This window comes from Moschus berezovskii, chromosome 9 (genome assembly GCF_049115385.1).
Source record: "Moschus berezovskii isolate FMDL1 chromosome 9, NW_MosBer_1.0, whole genome shotgun sequence".
NCBI lineage: Eukaryota > Metazoa > Chordata > Mammalia > Artiodactyla > Moschidae > Moschus > Moschus berezovskii.
In genome coordinates this window covers 82,193,812-82,212,506 of record NC_142468.1, presented here as the reverse complement: position 1 = coordinate 82,212,506, position 18,695 = coordinate 82,193,812, and the positions used below count along the sequence as shown (strand labels likewise).

The window sequence follows — 18,695 nt, the reverse complement described above, 5'->3', positions numbered from 1 at the left end:
TCCCAGGGGAGAAGCAGTGCAGAGGCCCGCATCCCCCACTAGCAAGCGGGGGATGGGCAGGGAGGTGCGGGCTGCATTGCTTAGAGTAAGGACCAGACCTGAATGCCGCGAGGGCAATCTGAGGGAGCTAACTTGAGTTAGCAAAGCAGACTGTGGGGTAGCTATCCCGCGAAGAGCCCTAACCTAACACACCGCCAAAGACGGAGAAGTTCTATACAGCTAGAAAAAACAAGAACGGGAGCTGACTGTGGTTCAGATCATGAACTCCTTATTGCTAAATTCAGACTGAAATTGAAGAAAGTAGGGAAAACCACTAGACCATTCAGGTATGACCTAAATCAAATCCCTTATGATTATACAGTGGAAGTGAGAAATAGATATACGGGACTAGATCTGATAGATAGAGTCCCAGATGAACTCTGGACAAAGGTTCGTGACAATGTACAGGAGACAGGGATCAAGACCATCCCCATGGAAAAGAAATGCAAAAAAGCAAAATGGCTGTCAGGGGAGGCCTTACAAATAGCTGTGAAAAGAAGAGAAGCGAAAAGCAAAGGAGAAAAAGGAAAGACATAAGCATCTGAATGCAGAGTTCCAAAGAATAGCAAGGAAAGATAAGAAAGCCTTCCTCAGTGATCAATGCAAAGAAATAGAGGAAAACAATAATGGTAAAGACAAGAGATCTCTTCAAGAAAATTAGAGATACCAAGAGAACATTTCATGCAAAGATGGGCACAATAAAGGACACAAATAGTATGGACCTAACAGAAGGAGAAGATATTAAGAAGAGGTGGCAAGAATACACAAAAGAACTGTACAAAAAAGATCTTCACGACCAAGATAATCACGATGGTGTGATCACTCACACTCACCTAGAGCCAGACACCTTGGAATGTGAGTCAAGTGGGCCTTAGAAAGCATCACTACGAACAAAGCTAGTGGAGGTAATCGAATTCCAGTTGAGCTATTTCAAATCCTAAAAGATGATGCTATGAAAGTGCTACACTCAATATGCCAGCAAATTTGGAAAACTCAGCATTGGCCACAGGACTGGAAAAGGTCCGTTTTCATTCCAATCCCAAAGAAAGGCAATGCCAAAGAATGCTCAAACTACCGCACAATTGCACTCATCTCACACGCTAGTAAAGTCATGCTCAAAATTCTCCAAGCCAGGCTTCAGCAATATGTGAACTGTGAACTTGCAGATGTTCAAGCTGGTTTTAGAAAAGGCAGAGGAACCAGAGATCAAATTGCCAACATCCGCTGGATCATAGAAAAAACAAGAGAGTTCCAGAAATACATTTATTTCTGCTTCATTGATTATGCCAAAGTCTTTGATTGTGTGGATCACAATGAACTGCGGAAAATTCTGAAAGAGATGGGAATACCAGACCACCTGACCTGCCTCTTGAGAAACCTGTATGCAGGTCAGGAAGCAACAGTTAGAACTGGACATGGAACATCAGACTGGTTCCAAATAGGAAAAGGAGTACGTCAAGGCTGTATATTGTCACCCTACTTATTTAACTTACATGCAGAGTACATCATGAGGAACGCTGGGCTGGATGAAGCACAAGCTGGAATCAAGATTCCTGTGAGAAATATCAATAACCTCAGATATGCAGATGACACCACCCTTATGGCAGAAAGTGAGGAGCAACTCAAAAGCCTCTTGATGAAAGTGAAAGAGGAGAGTGACAAAGTTGGCTTAAAGTTCAACATTCAGAAAACAAAGATCATGGCATCTGGTCCCATCACTTCATGGGAAATAGATGGGGAAACAGTGAAAACAGTGGCTGACTTTATTTTGGGGGGCTCCAAAATCACTGCAGATAGTGACTGCAACCATGAAATTAAAAGATGCTTACTCCTTGGAAGGAAAATTATGACCAACCTAGATAGCACATTAAAAAGCAGAGACATTACTTTGCCAACAAAGGTCCGTCTAGTCAAGACTATGGTTTTTCCAGTGGTCATGTATGGATGTGAGAGTTGGACTGTAAAGAAAGCTGAGTGCTGAAGAGTTGATGCTTCTGAACTATGGTGTTGGAGAAGACTCTTGAGAGTCCCTTGGACTGCAAGGAGATCCAACCAGTCCGTTCTAAAGGAGATCACTCCTGGGTGTTCATTGGAAGGACTGATGCTAAAGCTGAAACTCCAATACTTTGACCACCTCATGCGAAGAATTGACTCATTGGAAAAGACCCTGTTGCTGTGAGGGATTGGGGGCAGGAGGAGAAGGGGACGACAGAGAATGAGATGGCTGGATGGCATCACCGACTCGATGGACATGAGTTTGAGTGAACTCCGGGAGTCGGTGATGGACAGGGAGGCCTGGCATGCTGTGATTCATGGGGTCGCAAAGAGTCGGACACAACTGAGTGACTTCACTATCTATCTATCATGTGGAGCTCATGAAATGCATTGAATGGAAACGACTGCTCCACCTTCCCAGCTGCCTTTCTTGCCAAGTTTCTTATCCACAGAAAGTGACTGAGAGCCTGTATACCTGCCCAGAGTTAGTAATCCTTCTCATTAGCCTTGGAGGGAACTCCAAAGCTCACCAGAAAAGCAGAACAGGGAGGAGGTTTTTATTAATCAAATGGATTTAAGTAGGGCCAGAAGAGATTGGGTATGATGGCAGAGATGGAGGGCACTTCGAAATATTTTGAGGTTTCTCCCAACTCTGTAGCTCTAAAAAATATGTGGCCCCTCCAGAGGAGAGAGATTAGAGCAGCCAGGAGAAGTTAAGGGTTAAGTAGTCTAGATATTTTGACTCTATGTGTAACTTCCACCTAGCGATCGAAAATAAGTACTCAGACCAAAAAGTTTGGAGAGGGAGGGACACTAAAGGGAACGGCCTTAGAGGCCACTCATGTATCTTTGGATATTTACAAAGTCTGGTGGTACAACATTAGGTTGGTGTCAGCTGTGTAAATAGGGGAACTTCCATTGGTTTAAAGGAATCTCTACAGGAACTCTCTAGAGGTCCAAATGCAAAAAAAGCTCTTCCTTGTTCAGAAGGCTGGAGATAATGAGCACGAGGCTCTGAGAAGACAGTTTCTGCTGTGGACCTCTGGTCCACACCTCTCAGCCTTAGATTTCATCAAACCTGCTGCCTCTCGTCTGGGGAGAAATGACCCAGCGGCTCCCATCCACAGCAGTTCCACGACTTCAGAAGCAACGCACTGCTCTTCCAGCACTTTCTGCTGAATGTTCTTTCTCTCTCTCAAATATCCAGTTATGCAGGGCCCCACTGCTTTCCGCTGTTGCTGAATTCAGCTGTGAATTCCTCATAGCAGGGTGAAGGGGAATTTCATGAGGAAGATGGGCCAGGGCACTTCGTGCTGCTCTCCACCAGGCTCCTCTCCTGGGAGGCGCTCCCGGACCCTCTCTGGCATCCGTGTGCGAGGGGATGGTCAGGCTGGACTTCGGATGCCCAATTAATGGCTGTTTGTGAGGCTTTAACTCAAGTCAGTAACTTGTCAAATAACCCTGCTGCTGCTGCTGCTGCGTCGCTTCAGTCGTGTCCGACTCTGTGCGACCCCGTGACGGCAGCCCACCAGGCTCCCCCGCCCTTGTTGTTGTTGTTTTTTTGTCTGCACAGTTTGAGGGGTCTTAGTTCCCCACCAGGAAAGGAACCAGCAGTGGTGAAAGCTAGAGCCCAAACCACTGGACCCCTGGGAATATCCAAGTTCCAATTTTAAACAGGACACGGCTATGACGTTTTCTCAAACGGCAGAATATTCCAGAGTGTCCATCTTGGACGTGCACGGTACAGACAAAACACCTGTGCGCCCACCACGCAGTTCAAGAGGAAGGAAACTGCCAAACTTTGAAAACCCTCAGTCCACCGAAGGGCGGAACCACGGTCATGAATTTTGTGCCAATCACTTGCTTCTTTCTTTTTCAATTTAACAGCAAAGTCTGTAACAGAACTCAACCTCAGACACACACATACACAAAACCCCTGAAAGCCGGGTCTCCGCCGGGTGCGGCGCGCGGATGTCGCCGGCAGCGCCGCCAGCCCGGACCCGCAGCGCCGCGCGCAGACCCGCGCTTCCGCGGGAGAGGCCGCCCACTGGCCTGATTTGCATACCGCGCGCGCGGCCCGCCGTGCTCGGTTAAAACGCCAAAGCGTCACGCTTTCCTTTAGCTGTGCTTTCTAAAGTAGACCCTTGTTGACAGAGTGAAGTAGGAATGTTTGTTCAGGCACTGGCTCTCGGTGTTAGCTAGTCACTATCACTGATCTAGGAGTTTCTGTTACCTGAGCTGAGAATGAGAAGGCTGTAGGTTATACTCTGGTTTCTCTTCAGATCGCATAAATCTTTCGCCTTTTACTAAAGATTTCCGTGGAGAGGAACAATTTTGAGTCTTAACTAATTTTTTGAGGCCTTGTTTCGGCAAGGCTACTAATGCTGGTTAGAGAAAGACTTGTAATGCTTTATTTACTTCAGTTGTCACTGTTTGAGGTCCTTAAGAAAAGTGCTACTAGTGACAGAGGGCGAACTTAATTGTTAAGGTGTGTGTTTCTTTCGCTCGTATTAGAGGCATTGTAGTTTAACCCCCAGTAATTAAAGTGAAGATGCCATCTCCTAAAGAATTTTTCCCCAGTTTGTTGTGCTCCACACAGTCAAAGGCTTTTGCGTAGGCAATTAAACAGAAGTAGATGTTTTCTGGAACTCTTTTGGTTTTTTGATGATCCAACGGATATTAGCAATTTGATTTCTGGTTCCTCTGCCTTTTCTAAGTCCAGCTTTTCTAATCACAAGTGACTTAATGTGAAACCATATGTTTGTTTTCATTATTTGAATACCAGACCACCTGACCTGCCTCTTGAGAAACCTACAGGTTTCAGGTCAGGAAGCAACAGTTAGAACTGGACATGGAACAACAGACTGGTTCCAAATAGGAAAAGGAGTATGCCAAGCCTGTATATTGTCACCCTGCTTATTTAACTTATATGCAGAGTACATCATGAGGAACGCTGGGCTGGAAGAAGCACAAGCTGGAATCAAGATTGCCGGGAGAAAAATCAATAATCTCAGTTATGCAGATGACACCACCCTTATGGCAGAAAGTGAAGAGGAACTAGAAAGCCTCCTAATGAAAGTGAAAGAGGAGAGTGAAAAAGTTGGCTTGAAGCTCAACATTCAGAAAACTAGGATCATGGCATCTGGTCCCATCACTTCATGGGAAATAGATGGGGAAACAGTGTCAGACTTTATTTTTTTGGGCTCCAAAATCACTGCAGATGGTGACTGCAGCCATGAAATTAAAAGTCGCTTGCTCCTTGGAAGGAAAGTTACGACCAGCCTAGACCGCATATTAAAAAGCAGAGACATTACTTTGCCAACAAAGGCTAGTCAAGGCTATGGTTTTTCCCGTGGTCATGTATGGATGTGAGAGTTGGACTGTGAAGAAAGCTGAGTGCTGAGGAACTGATGCTTTTGAACTGTGGTGTTGGAGAAGACTCTTGAAAGTCCCTTGGACTGCGAGGAGATCCAACCAGTCCATTCTAAAGGAGATCAGTCCTGGGTGTTCATTGGAAGGACTGAAGCTGAAACTCCAATTCTTTGGCCACCTCATGCGAAGAGCTGACTCATTGGAAAGGACCATGATGCTGGGGGGGATTGGGGGCAGGAGGAGAAGGGGCTGACAGAGGATGAGAAGGCCGGATGGCATCACTGACTCAATGGACATGAGTTTGAGTAAACCTCGGGAGTTGTTGATGGACAGGGAGGCCTGGCATGCTGCGATTCATGGGGTCTCAAAGAGTCGGACACGACTGAGCGACTGAACTGAACTGAATCTTCTCTGATGAGCAGTTAGCTATGAAGTTAGTTATGAGCAGTGAAGTTGTTTGGGGTTTTTATTATTTTAGGGGCTGGTTAGTTAAATAATTTCAGAAAAAAGTGGTTATTGTTTTTTCTTTTGTATTAAATTTGAAGTCCAGGGTGTATTTTATGATTGAAATGTTTTAATTGGGACTTTTGTTTTTAAAACGCTCAACCAGATTGTAACTAAAAAGAAGTCAGCTCAAAGTATAATCGACTATAGATCTTATTCTCCCTTAATGGCTTTAGGGCTGGATTATCTGTTTTTCTCATTACAGGTTTGGTTATTAGAATAATGTTTTTCTTAATGAGACTGTGTAAGGCTTTCTTTCCCTAAGAATAAAATGGAGTTACAGATTTCTGAGGGCAGGTAGGTATAACAATTTGTCCCCCAAGCGAGTGAACCCATTTACACTTCCGCCAATGGCCTATGCATAGTCCCATTGTTTCTCAGCCTTACTGGTCCTTGGTATATTCAGGTTTTAAATTTCGCCCACCTGATAGTCATAAAGTTATTATATGTTAGTTTTAATTTACATTTCTTTAATTACTAATGAGGTTGAACATCTTTTTAAAGACATTTTGGCCATTCATGTTATCTCTTCTATGAAATGCATGTACTTGTCTTTCGCTGCAGTGTCATTTTCTAAGTGGTTGTAGTTTTTGATACAGACTCCAGACTCTAGAGACTTTATTTTTTAAGTAAGACTTTGGCTTTTATTTATTTATGGCTGCACTGGGTCTTCATTGCCACTCGGGCTTTCCCTAGTTGCTGCGAGCAGGGGGATACTCTAGTTGCAGCTTCTCATTGTGGGGGCTTCTCTCATTGCAGAGCGCTGACTTTAGGCACGCTGGCTTCAGGCACGCTGGCTTTAGGTGTTGTGAATTGCAGGCTCTAGAGCACAGGCTCAGTAGTTGTGCCACACAAGCTTGGTTGCCCCATGGCATGTGGAACCTTCCCAGACCAGGGATGGAACCTGAGCCCCTGCATTGGCCGGTGGATTCTTAATCACTGGGTCACCAGGGAAGTCCTCCATAGTCTAAATACATACTCTTTGCTGGTTAATTGTTGCAATTTGCTTCTCCCAGTTTAAGGCTTCCCTGTCCAATTTTTTAGTCTCTTCTGGTGAACTGGTCTAAATTTTAATATTGTCAGATTGATCTTATTTTAAAAACTTGTATTCTGATTCTGTGCTTTTGTGTGTGTGTGTTTAATAATTCATTGCCTCAAGTTATTAACTTCTATATCTTTATATTTTTATTATATATATAATTTTTTCTCTTTGGCCATACTGCACAGTATGTAGAACTTCCTCTGTGCGCTGTGCTTAGTTGCTCAGTCATGTCCAACACCTTGTAACCCCATGGACTATAGCCCACCAGACTCCTCTGTCCATAGAGTTTCTCCAGGCAAGAATACTGGAGTGTTTTGCCAAGCCCTCCACCAGGGGATCATCCCAACCCAGGGATTGAACCCAGGTCTCCTGCAGTGCAGACAGATTCTTTACCATCTGAGCCACCAGGGCAGTACAGAACTTACTCTACCAAGAATTAATCCTGTGCCCCCTGCAGTGGAGGCGGGGAGTCAACTGCTGGACCACCAAGGTAGTCCTGTATCCTTTAAAGTTATGCCTTTCATATTTAAGTTCTTGATTCATCTGGAACTGAATTTTTGTGCAGTAAGTCCTCTACATATGAACCTTCAAGTTGTGGACTTTCAAAGATGCAAATGTGTGTTCACATGTCCAGTCACATAAGTTAGCTCCCGTGTCTGGGGTACATTGTCGTGTGTGTGCTTCCTCTACAAATGGTTGTGCTTTTGTGTACTTTACTGTAGAGTGCTATATAGGGTACAGTAGCACAGTAGCTTTATTTCAAGCCCAGGATGTCTGGAAGCAAATGTAACAGCAGTGGTGATGTAGCTGGTACTAGTGTACTTTTCATGATACTATACTGTGAGATTAAAGTTTTCTTTCTTTTTTGTTTTTTCTATATATTATTCATGTGAAAAATGTTATAAACCTATATGCTGCTGCTGCTGCTAAGTTGCTTCAGTTGTACAGTACTATATATAGCCAACTGTTTTAGTTGGGTACCTAGGCTAACTTTGTTGGACTTGTGAACAAACTGGACCTACGAATGTGCTCTCAGAATGGAACTCATTTGTATGTAAGGGACTTATATGGTGTGAAGTGTGGGTCATTTTTATTTCCTCCCCAAATGACTGACAATCATCTAGCACCGTTTATTTATTGCTGTCTCTTTTCCCACTGATCTGCAGTGACAGCTCTGACATACATCAGTTTCCTTACAAGAGTGGGAATGTTTCTGTGCTCACTGTTTTTTCTTCAAACCACTGTATCGAGGTATTATTGACCTACAAAACTCTGCACATGTTTAAGGTGTACACCTGATGAGTTTGGAGTTAAGTACAGATCCATGAAATCGTTACCACAATCAACATTGTCAACACTCTGGACTCTCCATTCTCTTCTGTGGGCCTGACTTATCTATCCCTGAGCTAATATCACACATCTTAATTCCTGTGGATTTATAATAAGACTTGAAAGTGGTAGGCTTAATCCCTCTCTTTGGTTTTCTTTTCAGGAGTAACTTGGCTATCCTTTTTTCTTCCAAAAATGTTTACAACAGCCTTCTGATTTCCATGAAAATTCCTACTGGGGATTTCCCTGGTGGTCTTGTGGTTAAGACTTCTGCCAATGCAAGGAAGGGATGCAGGTTTCTATCCTTGGCGGTAAGCTAAGATCTCACCTACCTCGTGGCAAAAAAAAAAAAGGTAAAACAGAAGCCATATTAGAACAAATTCAATAAAGACAAAAAATGGTCCACATTAAAAAAATCTTAAGAAAAAAAAAGAAATATACCATGTTGATGGATCGGAAGAATCAATATAGTGAAAATGAGTATACTACCCAAAGTAATCTATAGATTCAGTGAAATCCCTATCAAGCTACCAAGCTCTGTTTTTCACAGAGCTAGAACAAATAATTTCACAATGTGTATGGAAATACAAAAAACCTTGAATAGCCAAAGCGATCTTGAGAAAGAATGGAACTGGAGGAATCAACATGCCGGACTTCAGGCTCTACTACAAAGCCACAGTCATCAATACAGTATGATACTGGCATAAAGACAGAAACATAGATCAATGGAACAAAATAGAAAGCCCAGAGATAAATCCACGAACCTATGGACACCTTATCTTTGACAAAGGAGGCAAGAATATAAAATGGAGAAAAGACAATCTCTTTAACAAGTGGTGCTGGGAAAACTGGTCAACCACTTATAAAAAACTGAAACTAGAACACTTTCTAACACCATACACAAAAATAAATTCAAAATGGATTAAAGATCTAAATGTAAGACCAGAAACTATAAAACTCCTAGAGGAGAACATAGGCAAAACACTCTCTGACATAAATCACAGCAGGATCCTCCATGACCCACCTCCCAGAATATTGGAAATAAAAGCAAAAATAAACAAATGGGACCTAATTAAAATTACAAGCTTCCGCACAGCAAAGGAAACTATAAGCAAGATGAAAAGACAGCCTTCAGAATGGGAGAGAATAATAGCAAATGAAGCAACTGACAAAGAATTAATCTCAAAAATATACAAGCAATTCCTGCAGCTCAATTTCAGAAAAATAAATGACCCAATCAAAAAATGGGCCAAAGAACTAAACAGACATTTCTCCAAAGAAGACACACAGATGGCTAACAAACACATGAAAAGACACTCAACATCCCTCATAATCAGAGAAATGCAAATCAAAACCACAATGAGGTACCATTTCACACCAATCAGAATGGCTGCTATCCAAAAGTCTACATGCAATAAATGCTGGAGAGGGTGTGGAAAGAAGGGAACCTTCTTACACTGTTGGTGGGAATGCAAGCTAGTACAGCCACTATGGAGAACAGGGTGGAGATTCCTTAAAAAACTGGAAATAGAACTGCCATATGACCCAGCAATCCCACTCCTGGGCATACACACCAAGGAAACCAGAATTGAAAGAGACACATGTACCCCAATGTTCATCGCAGCACTGTTTATAATAGCCAGACATGGAAGCAACCTAGATGTTCATCTGCAGACGAATGGATAAGAAAGCTTTGGTACATATACACAATGGAGTATTACTCAGGAATTAAAAAGAATACATTTGAATCAGTTCTAATGAGGTGGATGAAACTGGAGCCTATTATACAGAGTGAAGTAAGCCAGAAAGAAAAACACCAATACAGATCCAACCAGTCCATTCTGGAGGAGATCAATCCTGGGTGTTCATTGGAAGGACTGATGCTAAAGCTGAAACTCCAATACTTTGGCCACCTCATGCGACGAGTTGACTCACTGGAAAAGAGTCTGATGCTGGGAGAGATTGGGAGTGGGAGGAGAAGGGGATGACAGAGAATGAGATGGCTGGATGGCATCACTGACTCGATGGACATGAGTTTGGGTGAACTCCGGGAGTTGATGATGGACAGGGAGGCCTGGCGTGCTGTGATTCATGGGGTCGCAAAGAGTCGGACACGACTGAGCGACTGAACTGAACTGAAGGCATATATATGGAATTTAGAAAGATGGTAACCTTAACCCTGTATGCGAGACAACAAAAGAGACACAAATGTATAGAACAGTCTTTTGGACTCTGTGGGAGAGGGCAAGGGTGGGACGATTTGGGAGAATGGCATTGAAACATGTATATTATCATATGTGAAACGAATCGCCAGTCCAGTTTCGATGCATGAGACAGGATGCTCGGGGCTGATGCACTGGGATGACCCAGAGGGATGGGATGGGGAGGGAGGTGGGAGGGGGTTCAGGAATAAGAGCACCCAGGGCAGATTCATGTCAATGTATAGCAAAACCAATACAATATTGTAAAGTAATTAGCCTCCAATTAAAATAAATAAATTTATATTTTAAAAAAGAATGAAATAATTTCATTTGTAGCAACGTGGATGAACCTAGAGATTGTCACACTAAGTGAAGTAGTTAGAGAAACGCAAATGCTATATATCACTTATATATGGAATCTAAAAAATAGTATAAATGAACTTATTTACAAAATAGAAACAGACTCACAGACACAGAAAACAAACATGGTTACCAAAGTGTTGGGGGTAGAAATTAGGATTATGGGATTAACAGGTACACACTACTATATATAAAATAGGTAAACAATAAGAACCTACTGTATAGCACAGGGAGCTACATTCACTATCTTATAATAACCTATAATGGAAAAGAATTTAAAATAAGAACATATATGTATAACCTCATCATTTTGCTGTATGCCTATAACTCACACAATGCTGTGAATCACCAGAAGGTGAAAATGAAAGTCGCTCAGTCGTGTCTGACCCTTTGCAACCCCAGGGACTATACAGTCCATGGAATTCTCCAGGCCAGACTACTGCAGTGGGTAGTCGTTCCCTTCTCCAGGGGATCTTCCCAACCCAGGGATCGAATCCAGGTCTCCTGCATTATGCTCTAATAAAAAAATCATGGATGAAAAAAAAATAATTGCACAGATTCCTATCACTGAGCTGAATTACTCTCATCTGCAAACCTACCCTCAGAAGCCCTAATGACTCAAGAATACAGCATCTGTATAGTACGCAAAATACCAGTTGGAGTCAGTAATACTGTGCTCTGAAAAACTAATTAATCTATCTCTCACAGCTAACTATAGATTGTTTTATCAGGAGAAAGAAATACTAAGGATAAAGAAGTTTTTATTTGACTAGAGGAGGCTAACAGAGAGGTTCAAGGGCATGTCTTCATAATTAGGAAGAACAGAAGGCACATAATGAGGGCTAAGAAACAAATTCCCTTCTGACATTAAAAGCCCAGGAAATGCTGTGTTGCAAAACGCAACTATGGATTCCAGGAAATAAGAAATTCTGAATAAGCTCTTATTGCACTACAAATACCTGCCTCGCACAGCGCTGCCACAGTGCCTCGTCAGCGCCCATGATGCCCGCCACCTCCCTTCATCTTCGCCTATTGACAGTCTTTCTCCCTCTTCTCTCTCTCAGTTAAATGTGTTCAATAAATATATCTTTTTGGCTCTCAGTGTGCACAGGTATTCTAAACAGATTGTGTAGTCTGACAACAGAACTTCTATGTGGGGACATCCATTGTGAGCCAACTGCCCAAAAATAGTCTACCATGTTCTTTGCAAACCTTCCTGCTGAAACTCAGATTTCACCAAGTCACAGTGTTTTAGAGCATTGTTTCCAGAAGCCCAGTACTCATAGTTCATAAGGAATGGACCTCTCTGGAGATGCCATAGATGGCCTTTCTCATCTGTGGAAGTTAATTTACTATGTCAGCCACTTATAACCTGAGGAAATAAAGCCCAGCCTGAGAGGCTGTGACAAAGGCAGGTTCATTTGAATGGAGGAGTAGATGATGAAAAAGAAGGGAGGGAAAATCTGTGAGCCAGCAGCCTTGTTGAAAAAAACATCCATTGGACTAGCTGTGATACATCAAGATCTCGGAGCACACTATGACACTCTCACCCAGTATAACCCTAGCAAGGGTTCTAACCCTGAAATCTCTCCCATCTCCACCCCCTATTGCTTTTCCCTGGACTTCTCTTTATTTGCCACTTTCTCCCTCTCTCCAGATTTGCAACTCAAAGAAAGCAATTCTTTACTCATCCTTCAGGTCTCAGCTAAAATGTATTTTATCATACAGGCATCTCTTCTCACTTCAAACATAATTCATAATTATTTATGCGTTTGTGAGGGAGGTTTGTTGTTGTTAACTTTGTTTTTTCCAGTTAGACTAAGTTCCATGACAGCAGAGTATGTCTATTTTGCTTACCATTCTATTCCTAGTACTAACAGAATGCTTTTACATGATAACTGTCAGATAAATATTTGTTGAATGAATAAATACACAGGGTTCAAGCTGGCAATTCAATTTTTATGGATTTGTGGGAGTGCTAGTCTCCTCTCTTTGGCTCCCCCTGTAGGAAACTTAGAGTCTGTTCTAAATTAATAACATAGAGTCAGGTTTGTTCCCCCTCTTAAATGTAGCTTCATGGAAGAGTGGTGATGGCTTACCCAACAATTTTCTATGAAAATCTGCCCTCCAAAGAGATAGAGAAGAGAAACATGGAGCCAAGTACAAGAAGGCACGGGGATAATGAATCAGAAACAATTACATTGTAAGGGGTCACCATATGGCAATTCAATTTAAAAACAGATTTTTGAAACAGTTGTGAATTTGTATCTATCAATAGGAATTTGTCCTTATTATAATAAGCATGGAAAAGATGGAGGGCGGGGAACAAATATAGCTTGTGCCAAAGAAACTGCTGGTGCTCTTCTTATTTCATTGCTTGCATAAATAGAAGTCTGGCTCTACTCACAGATAAGTAGGTGAGATCCAGGTTATGCCACATCTATCTACAGAAGAAGAAACGGATACCTCATCCTCTAGGTACCACAGGGAGCCTGAAAATTTACCAGGATCTCACTACTTGCTCTTCAGATTGGAACATTCCCTTTGCCATGTGGATCCTAACTTACCTCTAGCCATTATGCCAATACAAGCTGAAAGGCTAGTTTTTTGGTGTTTGTGTGATAGGTATTTTAAATATCAGCTCCAGTGTTCTTGCCTGGAGAATCCCAGGGATGGGGAAGCCTGGTGGGCTTCCATCTATGGGGTCACACAGAGTCGGACACGACTGAAGTGACATAGCAGCAGCAGCAGCAGCAGCAGCAGTTCAGTTCAGTCGCTCAGTCGTGTCCGACTCTCTGCGACCCCATGAATCACAGCACACCAGGTCTCCCTGTCCATCACCAACTCCCAGAGTTCACTCAAACTCATGTCCACAGAGTCGGTGATGCCATCCAGCCATCTCATTCTCCGTCGTCCCCTTCTCCTCCCGCCCCCAACCTTTCCCAGCATCAGAGTTCTTTCCAGTGAGTCAACTAGTCGCATGAGGTGGCCAAAGTATTGCAGTTTCAGCTTTAGCATCAGTCCCTCCAATGAACATCCAGGACTGATCTCCTCTAGAATGGACTGGTTGGATCTCCTTGCAGTATAAGGGACTCTCAAGAGTCTTCTCCAGCACCACAGTTCAAAAGCATCGATTCTTCGGCGATCAGCTTTCTTCACAGTCCAACTCTCACATCCATACATGACCACGGGAAAAACCATTGCGTTGACTAGACGGACCTTGGTTGGCAAAGTAATGTCTCTGCTTTTTAATATACTATCAAGGTTGGTCATAACTTTCCTTCCAAGGAGCAAGCGTCTTTTAATTTCATGGCTGCAATCAGCATCCGCAGTGATTTTGGAGCCCAAAAAAATAAAGTCTGACACTGTTTCCACTGCTTTTCCATCTATTTCCCATGAAGTAATGGGACCAGATGCCATTATCTTTGTTTTCTGAATGTTGAGCTTCAAACCAACCTTTTCACTCTCCTCTTTCACTTTCATCAAGAGGCTTTTGAGTTCCTCTTCACTTTCTGCCATAAGGGTAGTGTCATCTGCATATCTGAGGTTATTGATATTTCTCCCAGCAATCTTGATGCCAGCTTGTGCTTCTTCCAGCCCAGCGTTCCTCATGATGTACTCTGCATATAAGTTAAATAAGCAACATCCCAGATGTTCAAGCAGGTTTTAGAAAAGGCAGAGGCACCAGAGATCAAATTGCCAACATCCGCTGGATCATGGAGAAAGCAAGAGAGTTTCAGAAAAACATCTATTTCTGCTTCATTGACTATGCCAAAGCCTTTGACTGTGTGGATCACAATAAACTGTGGAACATTCTGAAAGAGATGGGAATCCCAGACCACCCGACCTGCCTCTTAGAAACCTGTATGCAGGTCAGGAAGCAACAGTTAGAACTGGACATGGAACAACAGACTGGTTCCAAATAGGAAAAGGTGTACGTCAAGGTTGTATATTGTCACCTTATTTTAAATACAGTAAGTCATTTAATCCCCCTACAACCCTATATGTGGATAGTATTAACCAAGGTGACAGTAAGTAGGTGATACAACCAGGATATATTTAACAATGACTCTAAGGGCAACACTCGCTTCGCCAGAAGGGCTTGCTTTGCAATCTGACACGTTTGAAGTTATCAATATAACCTAGTCTACCATTGGAAAGACTGATGCTAAAGCTGAAGCTCCAATACTTTGGGCACCTCATGCGAAGAGTTGACTCACTGGAAAAGACTCTGATGCTGGGAGGCATTGGGGGCGGGAGGAGAAGGAGACGACAGAGAATGAGATGGCTGGATGGCATCACCGACTCTGTGGACATGAGTTTGAGTGAACTCCGGGAGTTGGTGATGGACAGGGAAGCCTGGCGTGCTGTGATTCATGGGGTCGCGGAGAGTCTGACACGACTGAGCGACTGAACTGAACTGAACTGAGTCTAGCAGTTTCGTCAAGTGTAGTCCGCAGACCCCTGCAATCATAATCACTGTTGGAATTTGTTAAAAATTCAGTCTTGCCCAAGACTGAAGGAATCAGCAGGTGGCGGGGGTAGTGACTCCGTCGTGGGGCACCCGAGGAAGGAGACAATTCATATGCCTGAGGACCCCACGCACAGACCATGGTCATGGTCGAAAAGACGACAGAATTCCGCCCTGGCTGACTTCAGCCCTGCCTGGCAGTCTAACCAAATCGGCTCTCAGGGTTGCCCGGTAACCCGCAGGCCAGAACGGCGCAGACCCCGGGCTTCCGAGCGCGGGGCGGAGCTGCCTAAGACTCCGCCCTCTCCGACCAGCCGTAGCCGGGCTGCGGCTCTCCCGAAGCGACTTCGTTCCGGCTTCGCCCTTCCCCGCCCGGAGCCCCGCCCCCGAAGCGCGGACCAATCAGGCGGCAGGTTGCTGGAGCTCGCGGCCAATGCCCGGGGCCGTCTTTACTTCCTCTCTGCAGTTTGAAACTGTCAGGTTGCTGCCGGGGCAGCTGCTGGACTCGCTGCTGTTGCAGCGGCGGCTCGGGGAGAAGACGCGGAGGGAGGAGCTGGGGTTTGCAGAGAGCCTCGGCGGTGGGTAAGCGGCGCCCCTGGCGGAGGCTCTGGAGTGGGATTTAAATAGCCTCGGCCGGGGTTGCAGCCCCTGGGGATCGGACGCGACGGGGTTGGGGGCGTCTTCCGGAAAGCAGGGCCCTTGAGCGGCTCTGCGGGACGCCAACACCGAGAGGCTTCCCCTCCTCGGCGTCGGGGAAGAGAGGGCAGGAAGGAAAGTTGCCTGAAGTGTAATAACGGTATTGCAGCTGTAGGTTCGGGTCATTTAAGACGTATGGGGTAAAATGACCGTGTGTGACCCTTCGTTGTTTTTAAGCAACAGTTTGATGTGACACAGGGGTAAGAGAACTTGTAGCCCTGTGCTTGCTCGCAGCTGTCTTTTCCTCTGCCTGCAGTCCGTGGCGTGGGGAGGGGCTGGCGCACCCCCTCTCCTTGCCTGCGCTTAGGACAGGTCAAGGCCGCAGGACCGTCGCTCAGCTGCCAGCTCGCACGTTAATTCACTCTTCCAGTGCCTCTTGGGGATTAATTTGAATTCCTGGACCCCTCTTCCCGTAACAGCCAGGTAATTACCAAGATCTAATTTGACTTCTTTGGCCCATAGACAAGCGCTCAGAACTTTTTATCTCGTGATTTCTGAGCTCTTGGGTTAGAGAATTCTGAAAATTTGATTATCTGATGTGCATCTGCTTTCCATCAGCAAGTTTCATTTTTCTCCTTTGTCTCAGAACTAGAAACAATAAGGAAATGCTACTGTTGTAGGGTTTTAGATAAATTGTCATACTTGGATGTCATCAAAGCAGGGCAGATGGAAGATTTATAGCATATTTTCTAAAAGTACACTATTTGTTTTGCGTCTGCAGTATATATATTAAGAAACTCTTTTTGAGGTGTGACCATGTTTTTCAGCTTATTTGTGTACCCGCAATCCCAGCCCCCTTGTTACCAGTACTCCCAGTCCCAGCCCCCCTTATTACCAGTCTTCAGACACATCTAAAGGAAGACATGAATGGAAATAGAAAGGACACAGTTACCACAATGGTGGATTTGAGTTCCTTAAAGCAACCTTCCTTACTGCAGATGCATGTGCTTATTTTATCCTCCCTAATTGGCTTAACTGAAGTCACTCATGCTGAGATTTAGTTTACTTATCTTGTGCCTACACAGTAATGCTCATTGAATACAGTTAAAATTTCCTTTCTGTAGTCCAGCTTCAATCTGTGTTTCCATTCTAATACTGCACTTCTACCTGGATCTGCCCTTTCTCCTTCAGTTTCTTCATCTGGTAATTTTCAGCCTACTTGATTAAGACTTGTTCTACCTTCCACTGAAATTGTTCAGGCAAATGCCCCAGCAACTTCTGATTACCAAACTCAAGGGATTCTGTCAGATTCTCATCTTCCTTTGGCATCTGTCTCTGACCATTCCCTCCTGGAAGTTTTTGTGATGCTGGTCTCAGTGTTCTACTGTTCTGACTTCCTTTTCCATCATTTTTGGTTCCTCTTCACTTACCCTTTAAATATTAGCAGTTCTGATTTTAACTCTGCTCTTGTTACAGTGGTGGTGGCATAATCACTAAGTCATGTCCCACTCTTGCGACCCCATGGACTGTAGCCTGCCAGGCTCCTCTGTCCATGGAATTTTCCAGACAAGAATACTGGAGTGGGTTGCCATTTCCTTCTCCAGGCATCTTCCCGACTCAGGGATTGAACCAAGGTCTTCTGCATTTCAGGTGGATTCTTTCCCGAGTGAGCCACAAGGGAAGCCCATCCCAGCTGCAGTAGTGGTCCTTAACTTTACTAAGGCTTTAGTACCCTCTGGACACATACTGGAAGATGAGGAGCCTCTTCCTAGAAAAATATGCATGCGCCAAAAATACTGCACATGGTTTGGGTCTAGGGACCTCAGAATAAGAACTCACACTTCTTTTCCTAGGTGATCTTAACCTCTCCCTTCTATCAGCAGTTCCCATTATGCTGATTCCTCGAAATGAATTTCCAAACCTTTACCTCCAGTGCAGGGCTCCCACTTTGCTTAACTCCAAGAAGCACCTTTCACCTTGTAGCCATTGTGAATGGCAGTACTTGGAGTTGTGCATCCAATAACTGATGTGGCCAGATACTGCATACCTGCAGCCTCACTTGAGTGCCTTAGAGTCACCTTGCCCCAGGAAGTATGATAATGAGATATTACCCTTCCCCCAGCCTACTCATCTTCCTGTATTCCTTGCCTTGGGGAGTATCACTACTATCCATCGTTGCCAGCCAGAAATCTGGGCCAGACCAGCAATTCTTCCCCTTAACCCCTTAACCGATTATTGATCACAGTCTTGAATTTCCACTGCCACGACGCAACTTGCAGTCATACCTCTGACCCCATTTATCTCCTCAGTTACTGCCAGAAGCAACATATATGTCTTGGACTACTACAGTTGGCTGTCAGTCTCTTTAGTATCCCACCTCTCAAATCCATCCTGAAGGTTGCCAGAGTGATCTTTCTAAAAGACAAGCCTGATCATGTTATCACTTGTTTAATTAAGATTTTAATAACTTCTCTTAGAAAAAAGACAAAACTTTTTAACGTGATGTAATTGTGATCTTCCATGATCTGGCAGCTCCTCACCTTGCCTGTTTCATCCTTAGCCAAACCCTGGTCTCTGCCCTTTGCTCCAGCCTCACAAAATACTTGCAGTTCCTGGCATATGTGTCTACATCTCTTTGTCTTTGCTTATGCTGCACTGTTGCCTCACATATCCTTGACTCTTATCTGTCTTTCAGGTCTCCACACCCCAGTCGGCTGTTCCCATTTCTTTACACCCATCCTACCCC

General features: G+C 44.1%; 1 protein-coding gene and 1 non-coding gene across 6 annotated transcripts in view; both read left to right on the top strand.

The window, feature by feature from the left end:
• The first annotated feature begins 4,296 nt into the window (after positions 1 to 4,296).
• LOC129563658 (U5 spliceosomal RNA) lies at positions 4,297 to 4,411 on the top strand. Its single transcript, XR_008687398.1, has one exon. It is a non-coding gene; the product is annotated as a U5 spliceosomal RNA (small nuclear RNA).
• Positions 4,412 to 15,778: 11,367 nt separating this feature from the next.
• Positions 15,779 to 18,695, top strand: part of POC5 (POC5 centriolar protein) — a 33,263-nt gene continuing 30,346 nt past the window's right edge. For 3 of the 5 annotated variants that reach the window (XM_055436499.2, XM_088839879.1, XM_055436494.2), the window contains exons 1-2: positions 15,779 to 15,895; positions 16,266 to 16,432. The gene's annotated coding sequence lies outside the window, so the exon portion shown is untranslated. The other 2 variants (XM_055436496.2, XM_088839878.1) reach the window with 2 other exon arrangements.